We start from the raw sequence: 22,864 nt of genomic DNA, 5'->3' as shown, positions 1-22,864 counted from the left end.
TCCATTTTGTCTAACAGTATTACTAACACTTCCACTGCTTATTGGGCTCTTAAAAGACATTTAGGGGTAAATTACAGCTAAATAACAGCACAGAACACTGAGAGCCAGGACTGGTGGCTGGAAACAAACTTTATGGACCATGGGAAACTTGGCCACACCCGGGGTAAGTGGATGTCCGGCTAGCTAAAGTCATGCCAAATTATGGATGTTGCTGGACTAGAGAGGATCAACCTGTATTTGACATTAGACTATAATAATTCTGTTAATATATAAAATGTTTTTGAAGCTATATAGGTTGCATACTGTAATCCTAGAAAAAAGAGAGACTCAGTTTTACAAACTATATCTGAAAACAGAAAAAATTTGGCTGTCTCCATAATCCCTTTGTTCATGTATGGTTAGTGAACCTACGGGTGAGAGTGGCAAATATCACAGGGTTATCAAGTAAGCAGTTTTACATAAATATATAGAAAATATGTTCCTAAATGTCTGATTCAAGGAAAGATTGACAGACATGTTTCTGCCACAAAAAGGATGTATAATTCATTTCTCTGCCTCTGTTCACCTGTGAAATAGGAGTTGAAAGCAACGCAACAGAATCCCTGTTTGCATGCCATGTCAACATAAGAATATGAAATCAACATGAAGTCAGCACACCAGGAAATAAATCCTAGAGGAAACAGGTGGGGGAGAGGCAGTGTCGTCTGTACTCTGCAGACAAATAGATTTGGAGTGATATAAGGGGAACACAAAATGACATTTCTTTATCCTGCATCTGAGGATGTAACTGGGCAGTGCAATTACATTCATGAAAGTGAGATCCCATCCTGCCCTGGTTGGGAGCGCTGGAAAGGATAGTTAGCTGAGAAAAATACAACTTATAGATAGACATTCTGTTAAAGTTAATTTTAGTCTCTATAAAGTATATAGGGATTTTGTTTAATATGTAGCCTCTGTCAGTCATCATCCTTACCCACTCTCTTGGAAATCCTAGCTTTTGATAATATTGTGAAAATAATCAAGTTTAACTATATCTTGGTGCTCTGAAGTTATCTAGGAGCTGACCCTCACTTGAAGCAAACAGGCTGGTATGTATGCTGTCTGCCTGAAGATAGCAAACCAGGAATTTCTGTTAGTAGGTAGGGACAGGGTCTGGTTATCACAGGGGAAATCTTCAAATTTGCTCGGGAACTTGGATTCACCTACAGTTAGCCTTCAAACCTCAGCAAAGGCTCCCACAGTCCTGAGGAGATTGTTTAGGTTGCTAACAGGCTAGCGTCAAGGATTTGAAATCCAGTTTGGCACAAACAATTCTTCTCTGGGCATATGAAGGAAGTGTCAGACCAGGCCCTGTAGCTAGAAGCTATAAGAGATGTACATATTTTATGGCGTCTCAGGCACAGAGAGGGTCATGTATGGGGTACACATTTACATCATACACACAAGAAAAACACTCACCACTTTTGCATCTATGGCCACTTGAGCCAAACCTTTGTGATTACCCCACAAGACTGTGTAGTTTTCCATCACTAAAGAATGCTTCTCGAGCTCCTCCCGGTGCCACACACAGTAAGTTGCCTTTCTTCTCTCCCTGTATACACCGCAGGAAGAAGTTTAAGATACATTTGTATGCCTGCAATAAGCACAACCACTACATATCATTATGGTGCATTAAACTCATTACAGTTCACATATTGAAAATTAAACCCAATCGAAAACATTCCCTGCCTCTCTCTCACACACAAACACACACATGCACATGCACGCACACATGCCCCATCAACATTTTTAAGCTTAGCCTTATATTACATATCTGATAAAACTGCAGATGTCATAATCAGCATAACGAGCTCAATGGAGAGGAGTTCTGAAGTGGCGCAATAGAGGCAGGTAGAGGCAATTTATAGGTGAAATTATGTTTTATGTCAATCCATTTGAATGAAGAAGAAACCTTAGATTTCTTAGGGAACCTTTAGTTATTTCTCCTCATGTTGAGTTGTACTACTCTGACGCTCATATTTCCTCTTTTCTCCAAACATCCATGCCTTTCCTTTTCCTAGGTACTGTCTCTTTGAGCCTATCCCTACTTTCATAGTAGCTTTGTCCCTCTTGAACTGGTGTTATTCTCTTTCAGCTCTGTTCCTGGCACCCCTTTGATAATGAACCTAGGCCACTGGAGTCCCTATCCATGGGCTCCCCACTTACTGCACCCCTGCTGTTCAGGTGCAGGTTTCTGCCTATTTGCCTCTTTCCCAATGCAACCCAACCTCTCTCTAGCACTCCACCAGCCATTTTCCCCACTGTCTCATCTGCTTGCAGCAGCACTCCAAGGAGGAAACTGCCATCTCTCCCCCTCTGTCCCCCTCCACCTCCCTCGCCCCCAGGAAAAAAAAAGTCTTTCCAGACTCAAGCTCATCTTGTTCCAGTAGCCCCAGAATACATGAAGTTATCCCGACAAACAACAGAAAAAGTAGATGGAATAAAACAAGGGAAGTTACTGCAGGCTGACATTGAATGTTCTTTATATGTGTCAGTTATTACCACTGCATCTGTTGATGGTTACAAATTTAAAGCCAAATTTTGACTCTGGCCTGCCTTACCTTCCCTCCAGAAGGTAGGAGAACACAGGAATGGTGATTTCACCTCCAGTTCCACATCCCAAGAAGACACCTTTGGAATCTCCAGCTCTAAGATCAGTTCTACCAGGTCCACTGCTGTCTCTCATTATCAGATCCAAGATCAGAACCATTATCTGACTGCTACACCCTTCAGCTCAGCCAGCACCATTGGCTCCTTCTCATCTACCTTATCACAACAAGAGATACTGGAACTGTGTCAAGTGCCTTTCTTACCTGGGCCACTGTTTAGGTCAGTCTCTCACCCCCTTTCCCCAGGAGCTGGGGCTTGCAATGGGTCCCTGTGGCAGGGAGCCCAGCCACTCCTCTTGGGACTCACTCCCCTGCTGTTCCTGCCCTGAAGCTGATATGCTTTACTCTCAAACTTTTCTGCTTTCTCACTCTGTCTCTCCTACAGCTCTCCTCCAGCTTCCAACTGTGGAGATGTTTAAATGCCCTCATCAAGCCAGCAGTTGAGACAGCTGACCCCAGTTTTCCTGAGCCAGCTCCCTCCCAGCTGCTTCTGATTGCCCTGTTGTACTCTACTTCTATTTAGCGGGTCTTTTTCCACTTTTTGGGCTTCTTTCTCCCACCCTGAAGGAGCCCTCTCAGCTGACCCTGCCATAAACTTCTGCCCCCTCCCCCAAACCACTGCTCAACATCCTGGGGTTGGGCTACTTGGGCTGAGGAACTGTATACCCTAAACAAGCTGTCTGCATTTCCATGCTGGATTCCTGATCTATATTGCACCTGGAAGTGAAAAGGCTGCAGGGATCGAAACCATCTGGTTACCCTTGTGTTTTTGTCCTTATTACGGTGCATCCACTGCAAGGGTGCATGATCAGTGACACGGGTAATCTTTCGTCCAAGGAGGTAGTAGCATAGGCTTTCCATGGCCCATTTCACAGCAAGACATTTCCTCTCTACTATGGCATACCTCTGTTCCCTTGGCAGGAGCTTCCTGCTGTGGTATAGGACTGGTTGTTCTTCCTCCCCAGCCATGTGTGACAACACTGCCCCAACCCCAATTCCAAGGCATCAGTCTGCAGGATAAACTTCTTTTTAAAATCAAGAGCTACGAGGACTTAGTCACTGAAGAGAGCACTCTTCAGATCCATGAAAGCTTCTTCTGCTCCAGTGGTGCAATGTCAGGGCCATGAGCTCTGGTCAGGTCAGTCAAGGGGTACCCTGGAAGCAAAGTGAGGAATGAATCTGTGGTAATACCCAACCAGTCCTAGAAATGCCCTGACCTGCTTCTTCCTGGTTTGACGGGTCCAGTTTTGTATTGCTTCTACCTTGTTTAATTGGGGCCTTACTATGCCCCTTCCTATAATATGCCTGAGGTATTTAGCTTCAGCTAGCCCAATTGTTCACTTACTGGGCTTCGCCATAAGGCCAGATCTCCATAGGGTCTCCAACACAGCCTCCATCTTCTCAAGGTGTGTCCCCCAATCTGGGCTGTGGACAACAACATCACCTAAATAGGCAGACACATACTAGGCATGCAAATGTAATAGCTTGTCCATAAGCCTTTGGAATGTTGCAGAGGCCCCATTCAGGCCAAAGGGGAGGATCATATACTGGAAGAGTCCCTCTGGGGTTGAAAAGGCCATCTTTTCTTTGGTTCCTGGGGCCAGAGGGATCAGCCAGTTGATTCCTCTGGTTAAGTCAAGGATGAACAGAAATCAGGTCTTTCCCAGTTGGTTGATTAGTTCTTCTACCTGTGGCATAGGGTAGGCATCAAGTTTGGACACCTCATTCAACCTTCAGAAGTCATTACAAAACCATAGTCTTCCATCGGGCTGGGGCATTAACACAATAGGACTGGACCATTGGCTGTGTGACTCCTTAATGACTCTGAGTTCCAGCATCTTCTTAACCTCGGCTTGAATCTCCCCTCGCTTTGCCTCAGCTATCCAGTAGGACTTAACATTCATCTTCACCTCTGGATTGGTGATGATGTCATCGTAAACCTCAGTTGTTCTCACAGGCTCAGCCAAAAACACATCATGATTTCTCTCAATTATGTCAGCCACTTCTGTGTGCTGGTCTGGGGTCAACTCAGGGGATATCCTTACCTGTTTCTGTGGAATCCCCTCTTGAGATGGTGCTCCCAGAGCAACCAATTACACTCCTCTGTCTTGCCAAGGTTTCAAGTTGATATATTTGTTCTGGCTTCCGTTGGTCAGGCTGGCGAACCTTGTAGTCCACCTTGCCAACAGCTTCTATCACCTCATATAGCACCTGCTACCTGGCTAGGAGTTTACTCTTCAGCTGTTGACCCCAACACCATCACCTGATCTCCCACCTGAACTTCCAGGGTGTTGCTTCATGGTTGTAACAGGTCTGCAGGCCTTCTGTGACTTCTCTAAGGCTACATCTACATGTGAAGCCTACTTCGAAGTAGCTTATTTCAATGTAGCAACATCAAAATAGCCTATTTCGATGAATAACGTCTACACGTCCTCCAGGGCTGGCAATGTCGATGTTCAACTTCGACGATGCACAGCACCACATCGAAATAGGCGCAGCGAGGGAACGTCTACACGCCAAAGTAGCACACATCGAAATAAGGGTGCCAGGCACAGCTGCAGACAGGGTCACAGGGCGGACTCAACAGCAAGCCGCTCCCTTAAAGGGCCCCTCCCAGACACAGTTGCACTAAACAACACAAGATCCACAGAGCCGACAACTGGTTGCAGACCCTGTGCATGCAGCATGGATCCCCAGCTGCGGCAGCAGCAGCCAGAAGCCCTGGGCTAAGGGCTGCTGCCCACGGTGACCATAGAGCCCCACAGGGGCTGGAGAGAGAGCGTCTCTCAACCCCTCAGCTGATGGCCGCCATGGCAGATCCCGCAATTTCGATGTTGCGGGACGCACAACGACTACACGGTCCCTACTTCGACATTGAACGTCGAAGTAGGGCGCTATTCCCATCCCCTCATGGGGTTAGCGGCTTCGACGTCTCGCCGCCTAACGTCGATGTTAACTTCGAAATAGGGCCCGACACGTGTAGCCGTGACGGGCGCTATTTCGAAGTTAGTGCCGCTACTTCGAAGTAGCGTGAACGTGTAGACACGGCTTAAATGTTCCCGCATTATGGAGGTGACACTGGGTATCTTGTCTGTCATCTGAAGCATGTAATACATGATATTCCTCCCTGGGTTGGGCTGCTCCTCCCATGCCTCTTTGGCGAGGTCCATAATACTCCAGGGGTTATGCCCATACAAAAGCTCAAACGGGGAGAATCCAGTAAAAGTTTGAGAAACTCCCCATATGGCAAATGAGGTATGGCAGCAGAGTATCCAGTCCTTGCCATCCCAGTTTACCACTTTCCCTATCATATATTTCAGAGTCTTGTTAAACTGCTCAACAAGGCCATCAGTTTGGGGGTGACAGACTGACGTCCTCAGGGCAGATATGCAGAGTAGGGTACATAAGTCCTTCAGGAGCTTGGATACAAAGGGTGTCCCTTTATCCGTTAGGATTTCTTTGGGTATCCTTACCTTAGCAAAAATCTGGATTAGTTCCCTTGCAATTGTTTTGGATAGGGTATTGCATAGGGGCACAGCCTCTGGGTATCTGGTAGCATAGTTCACAACAACTAGTATGCTCTGATGGCCCCACAAGGATTTCTCTAGCAGCCCAATTACATCAATGGCAATCCTCTCAAAGGGGACTTCAATGATTGGTAGGGGTACCAATGGGGTCCTCAGGAGAAGTTAGGGCCCATATAACTGTCATTCAGGGCAGGGAGCCCAGTATTTCCAGACTTCCATGTATATCCCTAGCCAAAAGAACCTCCATAGTATGCAGCCCAGGGTCTTGTCTCCCCACCAGTTGCTCCCCAAACAAGTGACTGTGAGCTAACTCCAATACTGCCCTCCAGTGCTTTTGAGGTACCAAAGTTGTTCCACCTCTTGGTCCTGTGTATGACCTACTCTATATAGCAGATACCCCTTAATTATATAATAAGGCATAGTACCCTTGCTCCTTCCCTCCACAGAATTCCATTTACCTTGACCACATCCTTATGGGACATTTTGATAAGCCAGGTCATTGGTTTGATCCTGTCCAAAAGTTTCCTGGGAGGGTCCAATATGTCCAAGCTGAAGGGGGCCTACCTCAATTTCCTCCCATGATGAGGTGGGACCTGCTTCTGGCTCATCTACTTCCAGGGTTTCTCTCTTAGTGGTCGGGTGGGCTCCCCTAGTCCCCCACACAAGTGTCTCCTTCAGATTCTGAGCCAAGATTCTGGTTCCCAAACTCTTAGGTGCCCTTCTCTCCCACCTCACCTTCCAAAGTTTCCCTGGCACAGAGAACAGGTCCTGGTAAAATGTATGGAAGATCAAGAGAGAAGACTTTCTTCTGTCCAGTCCCGTGGTAGCAGGTTGTTAAACCTAGGGAAGTCTCATTCTATGACCACTGGATAGGGAATCCTGTGGACTACTCTCACAGTTATGTTTGTGACACTTCTTTAAACCTCTGTTTTCACAGGGATGGAGGAGTAAGAATTAACATACCCCTGCACACAAGAAATCCCAGTGCGCTTGGCTCAGGTCAGCGGGTCCTGTCCCACTAGCTTCCCCGAGACCAACATAACTGTGTTCCCCAAATCTACTAACGCGGTGGTTTCTGCCCCATTCATTTTTATTGGGCAGGTGTACTGATGAGGGGCTGTTGCCACGCCTGCCAGGTTGACCAGGGCACAGGGATCTTGCAGGTTCCCCAGGTCATAGGAATAGCCTCTTCTTTGTTAGGGCACTGCACTGCAATGTACCCTATTTCCTCACAGGTGTAACACCTATACCCTCTGTGGGGCACCCCAATTGTGCCTTGCCCCCAGCCCTCTCTATCCCAGCTCCCAATTCCCTTTGCAACCTCTATTCATTCCTCCGCCTCCTTTTTCTCTGTCTGCGCTCCATCTGGGGCTTCAGGAGCGTGGGGCCTTGGAGGGAGGGCAAGCTTCTTGTTCTGATGCACCACCTTCCCAGGGGGTCAGAAAGTTCCTTGGCAGTCAACTGCCTCTCCAAGAGGGCAACTAAGTCATCTAATGTAGAGGGGTCATTCTGCTCAAGCCATTCCCACAGGTCTGGTGGTAGCCCCTCGTGTATCTGTTGAAGATGATGATTTCTGTGATCTTCTCTGGGCTGTGGATCTCAGGCCACACCCATTTCTGGGCCAGATGGATCAGGTCAAATAATTGAGCTTGGGGAATTCTGTCTTCCCAATATTTCCCTTGATGCAATCCTTGGGCTTTCACCACTGCTGTGATCCCTGCCTGTGCCAGAATCTCTGTCTTCAACGGGTAGTAGTTGGAAGTCTCTTCCTCCGCCATATCGAAACATGCCTTCTGGGCCTCCCCACTCAGGAAAAGGGTTAAAATGCTGGTCCACTGGGCTTGGGGAAGGCCTCCCGCAAGGCTGTCCTTTCAGAGGCCAAAACATAGTCCTCCACATGATCATTCCTGATCATCTTCTGTAAGTAACCACTGGTGTGTAATGCCCAGCTCCTGTCTTGACTCTGCATCTGCACAGCCAGGGCCTTCAGCTGATTCACCCTCCCACACAATGCCTCAGTCCTGAGCTGCCTGGCTCATCAGCAGCTAGATTGTTTCCTGATGGTGCTGCAGTGACTCTTCCTGGGCAGCCACCTGCACCCAGGTAGTCTCTTGCTGGGCTGCTGTGGCCTCCACCAGCACCTTTACCATGTCTTCCATAGGTATGTCTCCTTTAAGAGGGGTCCAGTTAACCAGTTTTTGGGTACCTGTGAGGCCTCACAGCAACATCCCACCTCTGGCACCACTAGGAAAATGTAGGGAAGTGAATGATGTGTAATATATGACAGATCTATGACACATGGATAGCTCATGATCTGTATAGAGACTGACTCAGATAAATTAAAAAATCAATCATAGAGCACCTGAAATGATGGAGAATGGAAGGAGCAAGTTACAGTATAGAGTTAAAATTATATATAAAGTAACTACTTACGGGATTCTTTGGAAATTTGGGTTCTGATGACAATGGTCTACTCTTAACCCTCCTTCTAAGCTTGAGCCTGATCTACTCATTGTAGTTCTTTACCGGCATACAGTAAAAACCTGAGTGATGAGTCCAGAGTAGAGCTGATTTTCCAGATACTGAGAGGTTAAGGTCTCAAGAGGAATTGCAACACCGTTTATTCTAATCCTTCTACTCAAGAGGATGAGAAAATTGATATATTAGACTGAAAACTATTCTGAGCACCTACTTTGGGCCTCAACTTATGAGTCACTGCTGCTATCAATATTATTCATGAGAAAAATTAGAGCTGTTCATCAAATTTCTGCCAGAAAATGAAAGAAAATTAACAAACATTATTGCTTCATATGGCCAATAGATTATTAAATATGCTTATATTTTCCAACACCAGCAGTTTCATCTGCAGTTTTCTTAAAATGCTGAAATCTTGGCTGAAATCATCTTGCCTCCATAGAAAGAGTCAAAGATTTCCCCATTGAGGGCTGAGTGTTAGGCTTGTTGAGGTATTAGATAAAATGAAGGAAACAAGATACACTGCAAAGTGTGTGCATTTTTACAAGCCACAGCATACGAAGAGAACTAGAAAGTCATTTTTCAGATATCAAAGACTGCAGTATCCATTTTCTTCTTCATCGTCACACTCTTCATAGAGGAGACAATGTTATCCTCATTACCCATCCTAACATTTGCCTCAACAATGTAGATGAAATTTAAGCCTAAAACAAGAGAGAAACCATCTTCTTTTGAAGGTTGGGTTCTAAAAGTAAATTTTGACAATTTATTAGACAGTTGAAGTCTGACAAACTAAGGAGAGTGAAACCAGCTGTTTAGTTTTTTAGAGCAAAAGAACATAAGAATGGCCATACTGGGTCAGACCAAAGGTCCATCCAGCCCAGCAACCTGTCTGCCTACAGTGGCCAGTGCCAGGTGCCCCAGAGGCGGGGACCAAAGACAATGATCAAGCGATTTGTCTCCTGCCATCCATCTCCAGCCTCTGACAATCAGGGGCCAGCGATACCATTCCTACCCTGGGCTAACAGCCTTTTATGGACCTAACCTCCATGAATGTATCTAGCTCTTTCTTAAATTCTGTTATAGTCCTAGCCTTCACAGTCTCCTCTGGCAAGGAGTTCCACAGGTTAACTATGTGCTGAGTGAAGAAGATTTTTCTTTTATTAGTTTAAACCCGCTACCATTAATTTCGTTTGGTGTACTCTAGTTCTTGTATTATAGGCACAAGTAAATAACTTCTCCTTATTCACCCTCTCCACACCTGTCATAATTTATATATCTCTATCACAGAGGAGTCACAGAGAGCCCCACAAGGAAGTGGCAATGCCACTGATAAAGGCTTGAGGGAAATGTCAGGTCCAGGCTGAAAACAGCCTGAGACACTCACATTGCATTCTGGCTGGCTGTGCTAGAGTCAGAGTCAGGTGTGGATATGACTTTAAAATTAAGTCAAAGCAGGCTTCTAATGCTATCTGTTAAATTGAAAAAGGTTTTCTCTATAGTTATCTGAAAAGGGTGTCCCAGAGTCCCATATGAAGTATGTTGGGGTATTTACTTAAATGTCAGAATTGTCATCTGAGTTCATTTATCAGCCATTGTTACCTTCCACTATCATAGGGTGGTGCTTCCACATGAATTACTTAACACATTTATGAAGGGTCTAAATTATATGTAGCCTTCTATCACTGGATACTTACACAATTCCAATATCCTTTTGAGCCAGTGGGTTGCGGGAATGTTCCTTATTTCCATTTTCACTAACAATAACATTTCTAGTAGCAATTGCTTCAGCAAGAAGAATTATTGAATTGCAGGCTCCAATAGTGGATCTTCCATATACAATTTTGCAGGAAGACAAGGTAGTGCTAATTTTCACACCTGCCTTTTAGCCAAAGTTGTCATAGATTTCTACATCAGTCAGTTTCCATTCCCCCCTGTCCCACACATCACCCCGCCAAGCTAAGATAAGATTTCACACACCTGGTGTTAAAAGAGCATTGACATTCTGTACAGATGGACAAGAATCTTTAGACATTATTTAAGTCAATTTCTATTATATGTTGATAATGAAAAGGGTCAGTCTGTATCTTCACATACATTATCCAGATGGAATAAACTCTGTAGTCAGGAAACATATTCTTTACTATTAGTTCCATTTCATCAAGGAATTACAGTCCATTCCAGTAGGACCAAGGCTACACTATTTCCTTGCTTCTGATTTGTTTCAATCACAAAGATCTATCTGTAAGCTGACCACATGCATTTCTATCCCTTCGTAAGCATTAAGTATAAGCATTTTTCTTCTGCAAGGTAAAATTTCAAACCTGGGGTTTTTAACAGACAACCATAATGTTTTCTTTAGAGTTATGAACATTTCAGAGTTATGAAGAACCTCCATTCGTCCGAAAGTGGCATGCTAATAAACAGCCTGAAATACGCTAATGAGGCGCAGATGCAAATTCCTGATGCCTCATTACCATAACGTCACGTGATTTGGAGTCTGGAAGACGTTTTTCCGGACTGCAAAACAACGTATAGAAGCGTGGCCCCCAGGGGGTCTTCCAGAAGGAAGTTCTCCTTCCGGAGGGCCCTTCTTCCTGAAAATTTTGGGAAGAAGGGCTCTCCGGAAGGAGGACTTCCTTCCAGAAGATCCTCCGGGGGCCGCGCTTCTACACATTATTTTGAAGTCGGGAAGAACATCTTCCGGACTCCAAATCATGTGACCTTATGGTAATGAGGTGCCGGGAATTTGCATCTATGCCTTATTAGCATATTTTGGGCTGTTTATTAGCATGCCACTTTTGGAGAAACAGCTAAGGTGTTTATAACTCTGGGGTTCTATTGTTCAGGCAAAATCCATCCTTGGTACAAGACTATTAACTTCAATGAAATTACATCAAAGATTAATTTTGATCTCTAAATCAAAGTTTTGAATGAGTATGGGCCAGTGCAGTCTGTTCCTAATGTCCACCCTCATGAGAAGCTGGATCCTTCTTAGGATTTCTATTTAACAACCTATACAATCGGTTAGCATGCTGGGGAAAAAAAAGGTTTGTTAGACTGGTTTATACTTCAGTTCTGTCTCTCTGTCAGGCAGATTAGAAGGACATGGCTAGCAGCTGGGTTTGCCTCACCCTTTTTGGTTTAGGGAGGGGGACCATGACAGCATACAGTATGCCTCTGGGATCCCCTGAAGGACACTGCTAGAGAAAAGCTTTTTGAACTCATGTGAAGAACACATAATTGCACCATTTGTGGGATCCACTTGATCAGGAGCTCAAACAACTTTTAGCTCTAATGAACTTCAGAAGGGCTTAGAATTTCTCAAATGCTTGAAATTATACTATTTCCTGTAGTGCACACGTGGTAAACATTTTGTTTGAATCTTAATATTTGTAATAAGATACTTACCTCCTGTAGTATGGAACTGTATCTGAATTTTACAATGAAAGTACTTTACCTGGTATGAAGGGCAAATAATTATGAACTACTGAATAGCAGACTCTTCTTGTCCGTAGATAGAGATTACAGATGAAGAAGTGGTAGTCTACAGCGCTGGCTCCATGGTAATAAACAATAATCCCTAGTCCTTCTGGTACTTTTTCTATACCATGAACTTCATAACCTATCAAGAATACAGAGTACAACAATTTCAATATTAGCTTTTTATAAGTAATGTTGTGATTTACCATAAAGCGCCTAACTACAGGTGTGGAAACTCCTTACTATATATGGGAAAGATCTTCTAGGAGTCAATTTTAGCACATCCAATATGAATCAAAAGTGATCAGCCTAACAATTAATTCTTGGTTCTGACAAGTCACACATTTCATTTCATAGTTAGAATGCTGTGAGAAAAAAAAATCAGCAGTATTTTGTTCTCCTGCAGGACTGCACCATTTGTCAGCTCACATTGGCCTAAAGTATTGGTTCAGTTTTGAGTCACTCTTATTTTTTAGTTGTGACCAGGATATAAAAGAAGTCAGGAATGCAGTGGGGAGGGGAGATTCTTGCCTGTATTGCTATTTAACTAATAATCAGAACAGCCTCTAACTTGATGGTTTTTGTATGTATCACACTTGAGACTTAACAACCAATCGGTCTATAGAAGTTTGAGCTCTAGGTCAGTGGATGAGCCTTCTGCTAGTTTACGGTCTCCCTCAGGTTCCAGGGCACTAGCCTGACTGGGCCCTGGGACTTTGTTTGCTAACTCTAATTTGGGGAGAAAACAGAGTTCCAGGACTTGCCTCAGGCATGCAGATGCTCAGGTTGGGGAGGGAACAGCTGTACCCTGCTCCCCCTGCATCCTCCAACCCACAAGCTTGTGCTGCGTGCCTCAGGTGAACCTCCCTGCTCTGCTCCTCCCTGCCCCTGCAGCTCTGGTCCTGCCTCCCACAACACCTCCCATGGGGAATACCCACCATGAAGCAAACACTGCCCCATAGGTGGGGTGCAGATGCTCAGGCTAGATAGGGCACCAAAATTGGTAGAGATGGCCTTGTATTTATGTGCCAGATATGCTAAAATTTTGTTTGCACCTTCATGCTTCAACTATCATTCCAGAGGACATGCTTCCATGATGATGACAGGTTCTGCTCAACAACCATACAAAGTACTGAGGACTGATACACATTCATTTTTGTCATTTGAGTCAGACACCAGCAACAGAAGGTTGATTTTCCTCTTTTAGTGGTTTGGATTCTCTTGTTTCCACATCTTGCTGATTGTTGCATTTGTACGACTTCTAAAAGCGTGGTCCACAGTTCATCACCCTCAGATTGCTGAAGGGACTTCCAGTTCTTAAATGTTGGGTTGAGTACTGTTGCTCTCGTTAGACATTTCACTTTGGTACCTTCTTGTTTTGTCAAGTCAGCAGTGAAAGCATTCTCAAATCGAGCTATTTATGCTGGGTCATCTCCAAGACTGCCATAACACAAAATATATGGTGAAATAGTCTCAGATGGGTAGCTGTGACAGTCTGTAGCTTCACAAGCAGTCCTGTAGCATAAGAACATAAGATGTTGCCAGAGGATGTTGTAAAAACCAGGACTTTAACAGGGTTCAAAAAAGAACTAGTTAAATTCATGGAGGACAGGTCCATCAATATTTACTAGCCAGGATGGTTAGGAATAGTGCCGCTCTTTTTGTCAGAAGCTCGAAATGGGTAATAGGGGAGGGATCACTTGATGATTACCTGTTCTGTTCACTCCCTCTGGAGCATCTGGCATTGGCCAGTCAGAACACAGGACACTGGGCTAGATAGTCCTTTGGTCTGGCCCAGTATGGCCGTTTTTTGTTGTTGTTTTTTTTTTCTCATTAAAAAAATCTATATTTGCAGTTGCAGTTTCACAATAAAGAGATTGCACGACAGAACGTGTATGAGGTGAATTGGAAAAAAAAGGTAATTAAAAAGCAATTAGGCCCTAATTGCCAGAAGTCAAAATACTGACCCTAGCCACAAATGTGTGTGCGTGTGTGTGTGAATTTAAAAGGAAGGTCCTCACAGATATGAGAAGTGAGAAAAGGAACCATACTTTCACCTCCCTCAGATCTTCCTGAGGAGCAAAGCTTCTCTTCAGTAATTGTTCAAGCTTCAAGGTTGGAAAAGACAGTTACCTGTTCTGTAACTTGTGTTCTTAAAGATGTGTTGCTCATGTCCACTCCAAGTTGGGTGTGCGCTGGCACATGCCCAGTTGCCAGAAGCTTTTTGCCCTAGCCAGTACATATAAGGTCAGTGCGGAGTCCCCTGGAGTGGCACCAATACGGCAACTAATATATGCACCTCCTGACCTGTCCCCCACTCAGTTCGTTCTTGCCAGCTACTCCAACAGTGGAGAAGGCAGGAGAGTTTTGGAATAGACAGGAGTGACACATCTCAAAGAACACCAGTTACAAAACAGCTTACTGTCTTTCCTTCTTCGAGCAATTGCTCATGTGCATTCCAAGTTGGGTGAATGCAAGCCAATATCTAGGAGGTGGAGTCAAAGCCCCGGATGGAATGTAAGATATCCCTGCCTACTGTAGCGTCATCCCTAGCATACTGCATCAGCACATAATGGGCTGTAAATGTGTGGATGGAGGACCAGGTGGCTGCCCCGCAGATGTCCTGGATAGGAACCTCGGCCAAATATGCCACTGAGGAAGCAGGCACTCTGGTAGAGTGAGCTCTGATGGGGTGAGGGGGAACCCTCGCCAGCTTATAGCATTCACTAATACAGGCCACTGTCCAGGAGGAGATCCACTGGGTGAAGATTGGGAGGCCCTTCATCCTGTCTGCCGCCACTACAAACAACTGCTGAGACCTCCTAAAGGGTTTGGTCCTCTCCATATAGAACGCAAGTGCGCTTTGGACATCCAAGGTATGTAAGCTCTGCTCCCTAAAGGAGGCATGAGCTTTCCGGTAAAAGACCAGCAAAAGACTGGTTGATATGAAAAGGAGAGACCACCTCCTGACTCAATGCCTCCTGACTCAAGAACAGCAAGTAGTCCAAAATAACTGGTGTTTGAACCTGTACTGGGGATAACCCCTTCTGAGATGCCTAGATAGAAAATCTTTTCCATTTGGCTACTTATGTTGCCCATGCAGAGGGCTTCCTGCTGTTCAACAGCACATCTCTCACAGGTCCCAAGCATGAGAGCTCCATGGCTTTCAACCATGTCCTGCACTTGCACTCAGATGCGAGGCGAACGGGTCCACTTGGGGATGCCCCCACTTCTGGAAAATTAAATGCAGCACATCTAGGTGTAATGACCACTCATGGTCCATAAAGGACCTGCTGAGACAGTCTGCCAGGGAGTTGTGGACCCCTGGTAGATAATGCGCCTTCAGGAGAATTTGGTGTTAAATGAAGAACTCCCAGAGCCTGAGGGCCTCATGACACAGGGGAGAGGAATGTGTTCCCCCTTGCATGTTTATATGGTACGTTGCCGTGGTATTGTCCATGTTCACAGACACACAATGACCCATCAGACTGTCCTGAAACACTTTGCAAGCAAGTCTGATGGCCCTGAGCTCCCATTTATATGGAGCTGGTCATCCTCCTTGTCCCACAAAGCCTGAGTCTGGCGCTCCCCCAAATGCGCCCCTGAGCCCAGGTCTGAGGCGTCTGTGACGAGGGAGAGAGAAGGCTGCGGAGGTGCGGGGGTGAAGGGAACTCCTGTGCAAACCAATCAGGTGTCCAGCCACCAGTGCAGGGCTGATAGAATCTGTGGTGGTACCGTTGCCAACACGTCTATGTTGTCTTTGACAGGGTGGTACACTGAGGCGAGTCACAGGTGGAAGGGACGCATCTGCAGCCTAGTGTGCTGGACTACAAATGTGCATGCCGTCATGTGACCCAACAACCTCCAGCAGCCTCTGGCCGTCATGGTCAGGAACTTAATCGCCTCATGGAAAAGAGATGCCATGGCCTGAAACCTGCTTTCTGGTGGGAAGGCTCTGGCCTGCACCACATCCAGGAGGGTCCCCATGAACTCAATTGACTAGGTGGGAGTCAACAGCAATTTCGCCTCATTGTCCATGAGGCTGATAGATAGTTGGATTTGTGATGACCGGGAGAACCGTATGGTGACTTGCCTGCCTGGTGCGAAGGTTGTGGATCTCTCGAGGCATCTAGACAGACTTATGGGCAGTGCTGGGGAGGAGCCGGTGGTCGTGGTACATGTCGGTACCAATGACATAGGGAAGGGTAGAAGAGATGTTCTGGAGGCCAAATTTAGGTTACTAGGAAAGAGACTGAAATCCAGAACATCTATGGTGGCATTCTCTGAAATGCTTCCAGTTCCACGCGCAGGGCCAGATAGACAGGCAGAACTTCAGAATCTCAATGCGTGGATGAGATGATGGTGTAGGGAAGAGGGGTTTAGATTTATTAGGAACTGGGGACACTTTTGGGGTAGGGGGAGCCTATACAGGAATGATGGGCTCCACCTAAATCAAGGTGGATCCAGACTGCTGGCATTAAACATTAAAAAGGTCATAGAGCAGTTTTTAAACTAAGAGGTGGGGGAAAGCCGATTGGTGCGGGGGAGCACCTGGATCGGACGGAGACTTCTCTTACACGAGGCTCCATAGATAGGGATTCCCTAGAAGTTAGTCAGATAGGGAACGTGGGAAATAATATATGGGCAAGATCAGATGTGAAACAATCACATATAAAAAAAATCCAACACGTCTGTGAAAGGCAGGCATATAAATAGTGGTAGTATTTTAACGTGCTTTTACACTAATGCTAGGAGTCTGTCTAATAAGATGCGTGAACTGGAGTACCTCATATCAAAGGAGGAAGTTGACATAATAGGCATCTCAGAAACATGGTGGAATGAGGACAATCAGTGGGACACTATCATACTGGGATATATATTATATCGGAAAGACAGAACAGGTCGTGCGGGTGGCGGAGTGGTACTATATGTGAAGGATGATATAGAATCAAATGAAGTAAAAATCCTAAAGGAATCAAAATGTTCCATAGAATCATTATGGATAACAATTCATTCCTCTAATATGAATATGGCATTAGGAATATATTACCGACCACCTAACCAGGACAGTGATAGTGATGCTGAAATGTTAAGGGAGATTAGAGAGGCTATCAAAATAAAAAACACAGTAATAATAGGAGATTTCAATTATCCCCATATTGATTGGGTGCATGTCACCTCAGGACGGGATTCAGAGATTAAATTTCTTGATGCCTTAAATGACTGCTTCTTGGAGCAGCTAGTACAGGAACCCACAAGGGGAGAGTCAATTCTCGATCTAGTCTTGACTGGAACGCAGGATCTGGTCCAAGAGGTAACTGTTACTGGACCTCTTGGAAATAGTGACCACAATATAATAACTTTTAATATTCCTGTGTTGGGAAGAACACTGCAGCGGTCAAACACTCTGGCATTTAACTTCAAAAAGGGGAATTACACTAAAATGAGGAAGCTAGTTAAACAGAAACTAAAAGGTAGAGTAATTAAACTAAAATCCCTGGAAGCTGCATGGAAACTGTTTAAAGACACCATACTAGAGGCCCAACTTAAATGTATATCCCAAATAAAAAAACACAGTAAGAGACCTAACAAAGAACCACCATGGCTAAACAGCCATGTTAAAAAGGCAGTGAGAGAGAAAAGGGCAGCTTTTAAAAAGTGGAAGTCAAATCCTAGTGAGGAAAATAGAAAGGAACATAAACATTCCCAAATTAAGTGTCATAATGTAGTAAGAAAAGCCAAAAAAGATTTTGAGGAACAGCTAGCCAAAAATTCAAAAAATGATAGTAAAATGTTTTTTAAATACATTAGAAGCAGGAAGCCCGCTAAAAAAGCAGTGGGGCCCTTGGACGATAAAGATATAAAAGGAGCGATCAAGGAAGACAGCGCCATTGCGGAGCGATTAAATGATTTCTTTGCTTCAGTCTTCACGGCTGAGGATGTTACAGAGGTTCCTAAATCTGAGCCAGCCTTTTTAGGTGACAAATCTGAGGAACTCACTCAGATTGAAGTGACATTAGAGGAGGTTTTGGAGTTAATTGATAAGCTGAATAGTAACAAGTCTCCAGGACCAGACGGCATTCACCCAAGGGTTCTGAAAGAACTCAAATGTGAAATTGCGGAGTTATTAACAGTGGTTTGTAACCTATCCTTTAAATCCACTTTGGTACTAAATGACTGGAAGACGGCCAATATAACACCAATATTTAAAAAAGGCTCTAGAGGAGACCCTGGCAATTATAGACCGATAAGTTTAACATCAGTACCAGGCAAATTAGTAGAAACACTAGTAAAGAATAAAATTGCAAGGCACGTAGAAGAGCACGAATTGTTGGGCAAAAGTCAGCATGGTTTCTGCAGAGGGAAGTTGTGTCTAACTAATCTATTAGAATTCTTTGAAGGGGTTAATAAACATGCGGACAAGGGGCACCCAGTGGACATAATATACCTAGATTTCCAGAAAGCCTTTGACACGGTCCCACACCAAAGGCTTTTATGTAAATTAGGTGGTCATGGGATAGGAGGAAAGATCCTTTCATGGATCGGGAATTGGTTAAAAGACAGAAAACAAAGGGTGGGAATAAATGGTAAATTTTCACAATGGAGGAGGGTAACTAGTGGTGTTCCCCAGGGGTCAGTCCTGGGACTGATCCTGTTTAACTTGTTCATCAATGATCTGGAAAATGAGGTAAGCAGTGAGGTGGCAAAGTTTGCAGATGACACCAAGTTGTTCAGGACAGTCAAAAGCAAAAGGGATTGTGAAGAACTACAAAAAGATCTCAGCAAACTGAGCGATTGGGCAGCAAAATGGAAAATGAAATTTAATGTGGGTAAGTGTAAGGTAATGCATGTTGGAAAAAATAACCCAAATTACACGTACTACATGATGGGGTCAAATTTAGCTACGACAGATCAGGAAAGGGATCTTGGAGTTATAGTGAATAGTTCTCTGAAGACATCCACGCAGTGTGCAGCAGCAGTTAGTAAGGCAAATAGGATGTTAGGAATTATTAAAAAAGGGATCGATAATAAGACAAAAGATATCATACTTCCCCTATATAAAACTATGGTACGCCCACATCTTGAGTCCTGCGTGCAGATGTGGTCTCCTCACCTCAAAAAAGATATATTGGCATTAGAAAAGGTTCAGAAAAGGGCGACTAAGATGATTAGGGGCTTGGAACGGGTCCCATATGGGGAGAGGCTAGAGAGACTGGGACTTTTCAGTTTGGAAAAGAGGCGATTGAGGGGCGATATGATAGAGGTCTATAAAATCATGAATGGTGTGGAGAAAGTGAATATAGAAAAATTATTTACCTTTTCCCATAATACAAGAACTAGGGGACACCAAATGAAATTGATGGGTAGTAGGTTCAAAACTAATAAAAGGAAATTTTTCTTCACACAGCGCACAGTCAACCTGTGGAAATCCTTGCCCGAGGAGGCTGTGAAGGCCAGGACTCTATTAGGGTTTAAAAAAGAGCTTGATAAATTTTTGCAGGTTAGGTCCATAAATGGCTATTAGCCAGGGATAAAGTATGGTGCCCTAGCCATCAGAACAAGGGCAGGAGATGGATGGCAGGAGATAAATCACTTGATCATTGTCTTCTGTTCTCCTTCTCTGGGGCACCTGGCATTGGCCACCGTCGGCAGATGGGATGCTGAGCTGGATGGACCTTTGGTCTGACCCAGTATGGCCATTCTTATGTTCTTATGTTCTTATGAACGTTTGTCAGATCAGCTGCACGTGCTGGACTCCCTGGCATTGTGAGCGTCTCCTGACCAGCCAATCATCCACGTACAGGAAGATGTGTACCCTGCACCTGCGCAGGAAGGCTGCCACCACCTCCATGCATTTGGAAAAGATCCTCATGGCAGAGGACAGGCTGAATGGAAGGACCATGAACTCATAATGGCCCCCTCCTGCCACAAACAGCAGCAGCCTCCTGTGGGGCAGACAGATTGCTGTGTGGAAATGCGCTTACTGGAAGCTGAAAGTGGCAAACCAGTGCCCCCATTCCAGCACTGGAATGATTAGGCCCAGGGATGTCATACGAAACTTTGTCTTTTTTATGAACTTGTTTATGTTTTGCAAGTCCAGAACAGGCATTAATTCCCCTTTTGCTTTTGGAATTAAGAAATAACGGGAATAAAACTCCTGTCCCCAAAATAGATGGGGAATGCCCTCTATAGCCCCCCACTGGAGGAGGGATTGTATCTCCTCCCTGAGCAGTCTCATGAGAGTGGCCCCTGAAGAGGGACGGGGAGGGTGAGTGGGACGGAAGGTATGAGAACAACTGGATAGCGTATGCCCTTTCCACCATGCGTAGGGCCCGCTGGTCTGAAGTTATGTTGCACTAGGCATGACAGAAGGGGAATAGGTGAAACAAAAGCAAGGGATGAGCAGGAACTAAGGTGGTAATTGGTGTGCCGCTCCTGACCAAACTATCAAAATGCTTGTTCCAGCCCTGATGAAGGTTTTTGATGACTCTGGCCCGTGGTCTGCTGGGCATGGCGCCTTCTGCCTGCTCGTTCCCTCCTCGTATGAGTACCCCTCTGTTGTTCGGGAACCTGTGTGAATGGAGGTCTAGGTATAAAGTGCCATCGTTGGGTCACAGGGGTACACAGGCCCAGACAGCATAAAGCAGCCCTTGAGTCTTTTCGGCTGTGTAGCATCTTATTGGTCTTTTCTGAAAATAGCTACAGCCCATCGAAAGGTAGGTCCTGGATGGTCTGCTGGACCTCATATGGGAGTACAGACACTTATAGCTATGCCCCTTTGAGCATGGCTACCCTGAGGCCATGACCCTGGTGCCGCCTGCAGCACTGCCCTGGGTATGAGTTTATGCTCTTTCACTACCTCCTTAAACTCTGGCTTACTCTCAGGTGGGACCAGCTCTGAGAAGCACAACAGGGAATTAGCAGTGTTAAACACATATCTGCTAATCAGAGCCCGCTGGTTAGCAATTCTTAACTGTAGGTCTCCCACTGAATAAACTTTTTGTACCATACAGGTCCAAACATTTGGCCTCTCAATTTTTTGGGGATGGGCCCTGCAACCTTGCCTCTCCCTATGATTTGCTCTGTCTACAAAAAGGGAGTCAGGGAAAGGGTGGGTAAATAGATGGTTTTTGCCCTGGGCAGGAACAAAGTACTGACGCTCATTCCTTCTGGCCATGGGCAAGGCGGAGGCCGGGATTTGCCATAGTGTCCTTGAAGTATTGGCAATTGTTTTAAAAATGGGCATTGCCATCCTTGTGGGGCCCAATGTGGGCCCAATATCTGTCACTGGGTCCATTTAGTCCCTGACCTCCTCCGCCTGTATACCCAGGCCCTGGGCTACCCGGCACAGCAACTGCTGGTACACCCTACCGTCTTCCATGGTCGGGGATGCTGAGGACCTAGCCGGGGCTTCGTCTGGAGATCACGAAGAAGATGCCCCGCCCCCTCCATGCCTACCGGTAGGAATGGTAAGTGCAAGTCCCCACTTGAGTCCCCAGCACCAGGACCTGCAGTGCTGTGCTCAGCACCTGTGGTAATGTGCCTGGGACCGGGGCAGGCTGTGGCAGAGATGCGTCTTGATAACTTGGTACCTGGATCAACACCGGGCCCACCAGTGCAGGAACTGATGGTGCCATAGGTCCTGGTGCTTGCAAAGGCGGCACCCACAATTGGGACGGTGCCGGCTGGGATGGTGCCATCACTGAGGAGGGGCCTCAGACACGGTCAGCCCTTGTGACTGTTCCAGTGGGGGTGCCCCCAATGACACTGACAGTGCTGCCTGCGGCACCTGGGGAGTGCCAGAAGCCCTGGACAGGAATCCTACGGCTTGCCCCTGCATTTCTTGAAACTCCCACAGGGTCCAGAAAGACCACGGAGGTGCTTCTTGAGAGGACGCCTGCCATCCCTCGTCTGCGGAGTGTTGGCTCCGGTGCCTGTGCCAGCTGTGGTGTGACGTCCTCATGCTCCTGCTCCTAACCAAGCTGGAGTAATTTAACACAAGAGAAATAGCAAGAGACTGCATGAGTCCCGGGTCCTACGGCACCAACCCGGTCATCGGAATCAGAGTCAGACTCTGACACCGATCCCGATAACCAGATTGGTGCCATAGGACCTGGGGCTTGCTCAGTCTCTTGCTACTGCCCTTGTGTCAAATGGTAAACAGATCAAGCAGGGTCATCGCCGTTGGTCTGCCCTGTTGGAGCTGGGCTGGTACCAGAAATGGTGTCAGCACTGTGAATGAAGGTGCTTGTGCGGCGCCTTGTACTGGCGCTTGCGCCTTGGATAGTGTTTCTGGTGGCGATGCAGTCTCCTGCTGTGGTGCCAGTCCCAGCACTGTGATTTGTAACAGGCCCTATGCCGCATTGAAAGCCTCCAACGTTGAGGGCAGCCTCAGAGAGCGTGGGCTCCTGCCTCGCACCAGCATTGATGCCTATACTTCATTACCCAATTCATGGTGCAACCTGGCAGATGTCTGAGAGGGTTCCCGATGCTTCACCCTCTCTGGGGACCAGGCCCAATTGTGTCTCTTTTTCTCACAAGTCACTGGGGACTGGCTCCTGTATCATCTTGGAGTGCTGGGAGCCATCGTCTGGTTCTGGTGGTTCTGGGAGCCATGGTTCTGGTGCTGGGAGCTCTCTGACAGCATGGATGATGCTGGAGCACTCCACACCAAAGACGCACTGCTCTGAGCTCCTGCTGGGGACACATTTGGGCACAAGGCCACCTCCA

At 46.0% G+C, this 22,864-nt stretch overlaps 1 pseudogene; it reads right to left on the bottom strand.

Annotated features, from left to right (window-relative positions):
• The window catches only part of LOC142008258 (DGAT1/2-independent enzyme synthesizing storage lipids-like), a 33,828-nt pseudogene extending 12,313 nt beyond the window's left edge, over positions 1-21,515 (bottom strand).
• Between the last annotated feature and the right edge of the window lie 1,349 nt (positions 21,516-22,864).

This window comes from Carettochelys insculpta, chromosome 2 (assembly GCF_033958435.1).
Source record: "Carettochelys insculpta isolate YL-2023 chromosome 2, ASM3395843v1, whole genome shotgun sequence".
Classification (NCBI taxonomy): Eukaryota; Metazoa; Chordata; order Testudines; family Carettochelyidae; genus Carettochelys; species Carettochelys insculpta.
The sequence above is the reverse complement of the archived record's forward strand: the minus strand, read 5'-3'. Positions and strand labels throughout refer to the sequence as shown.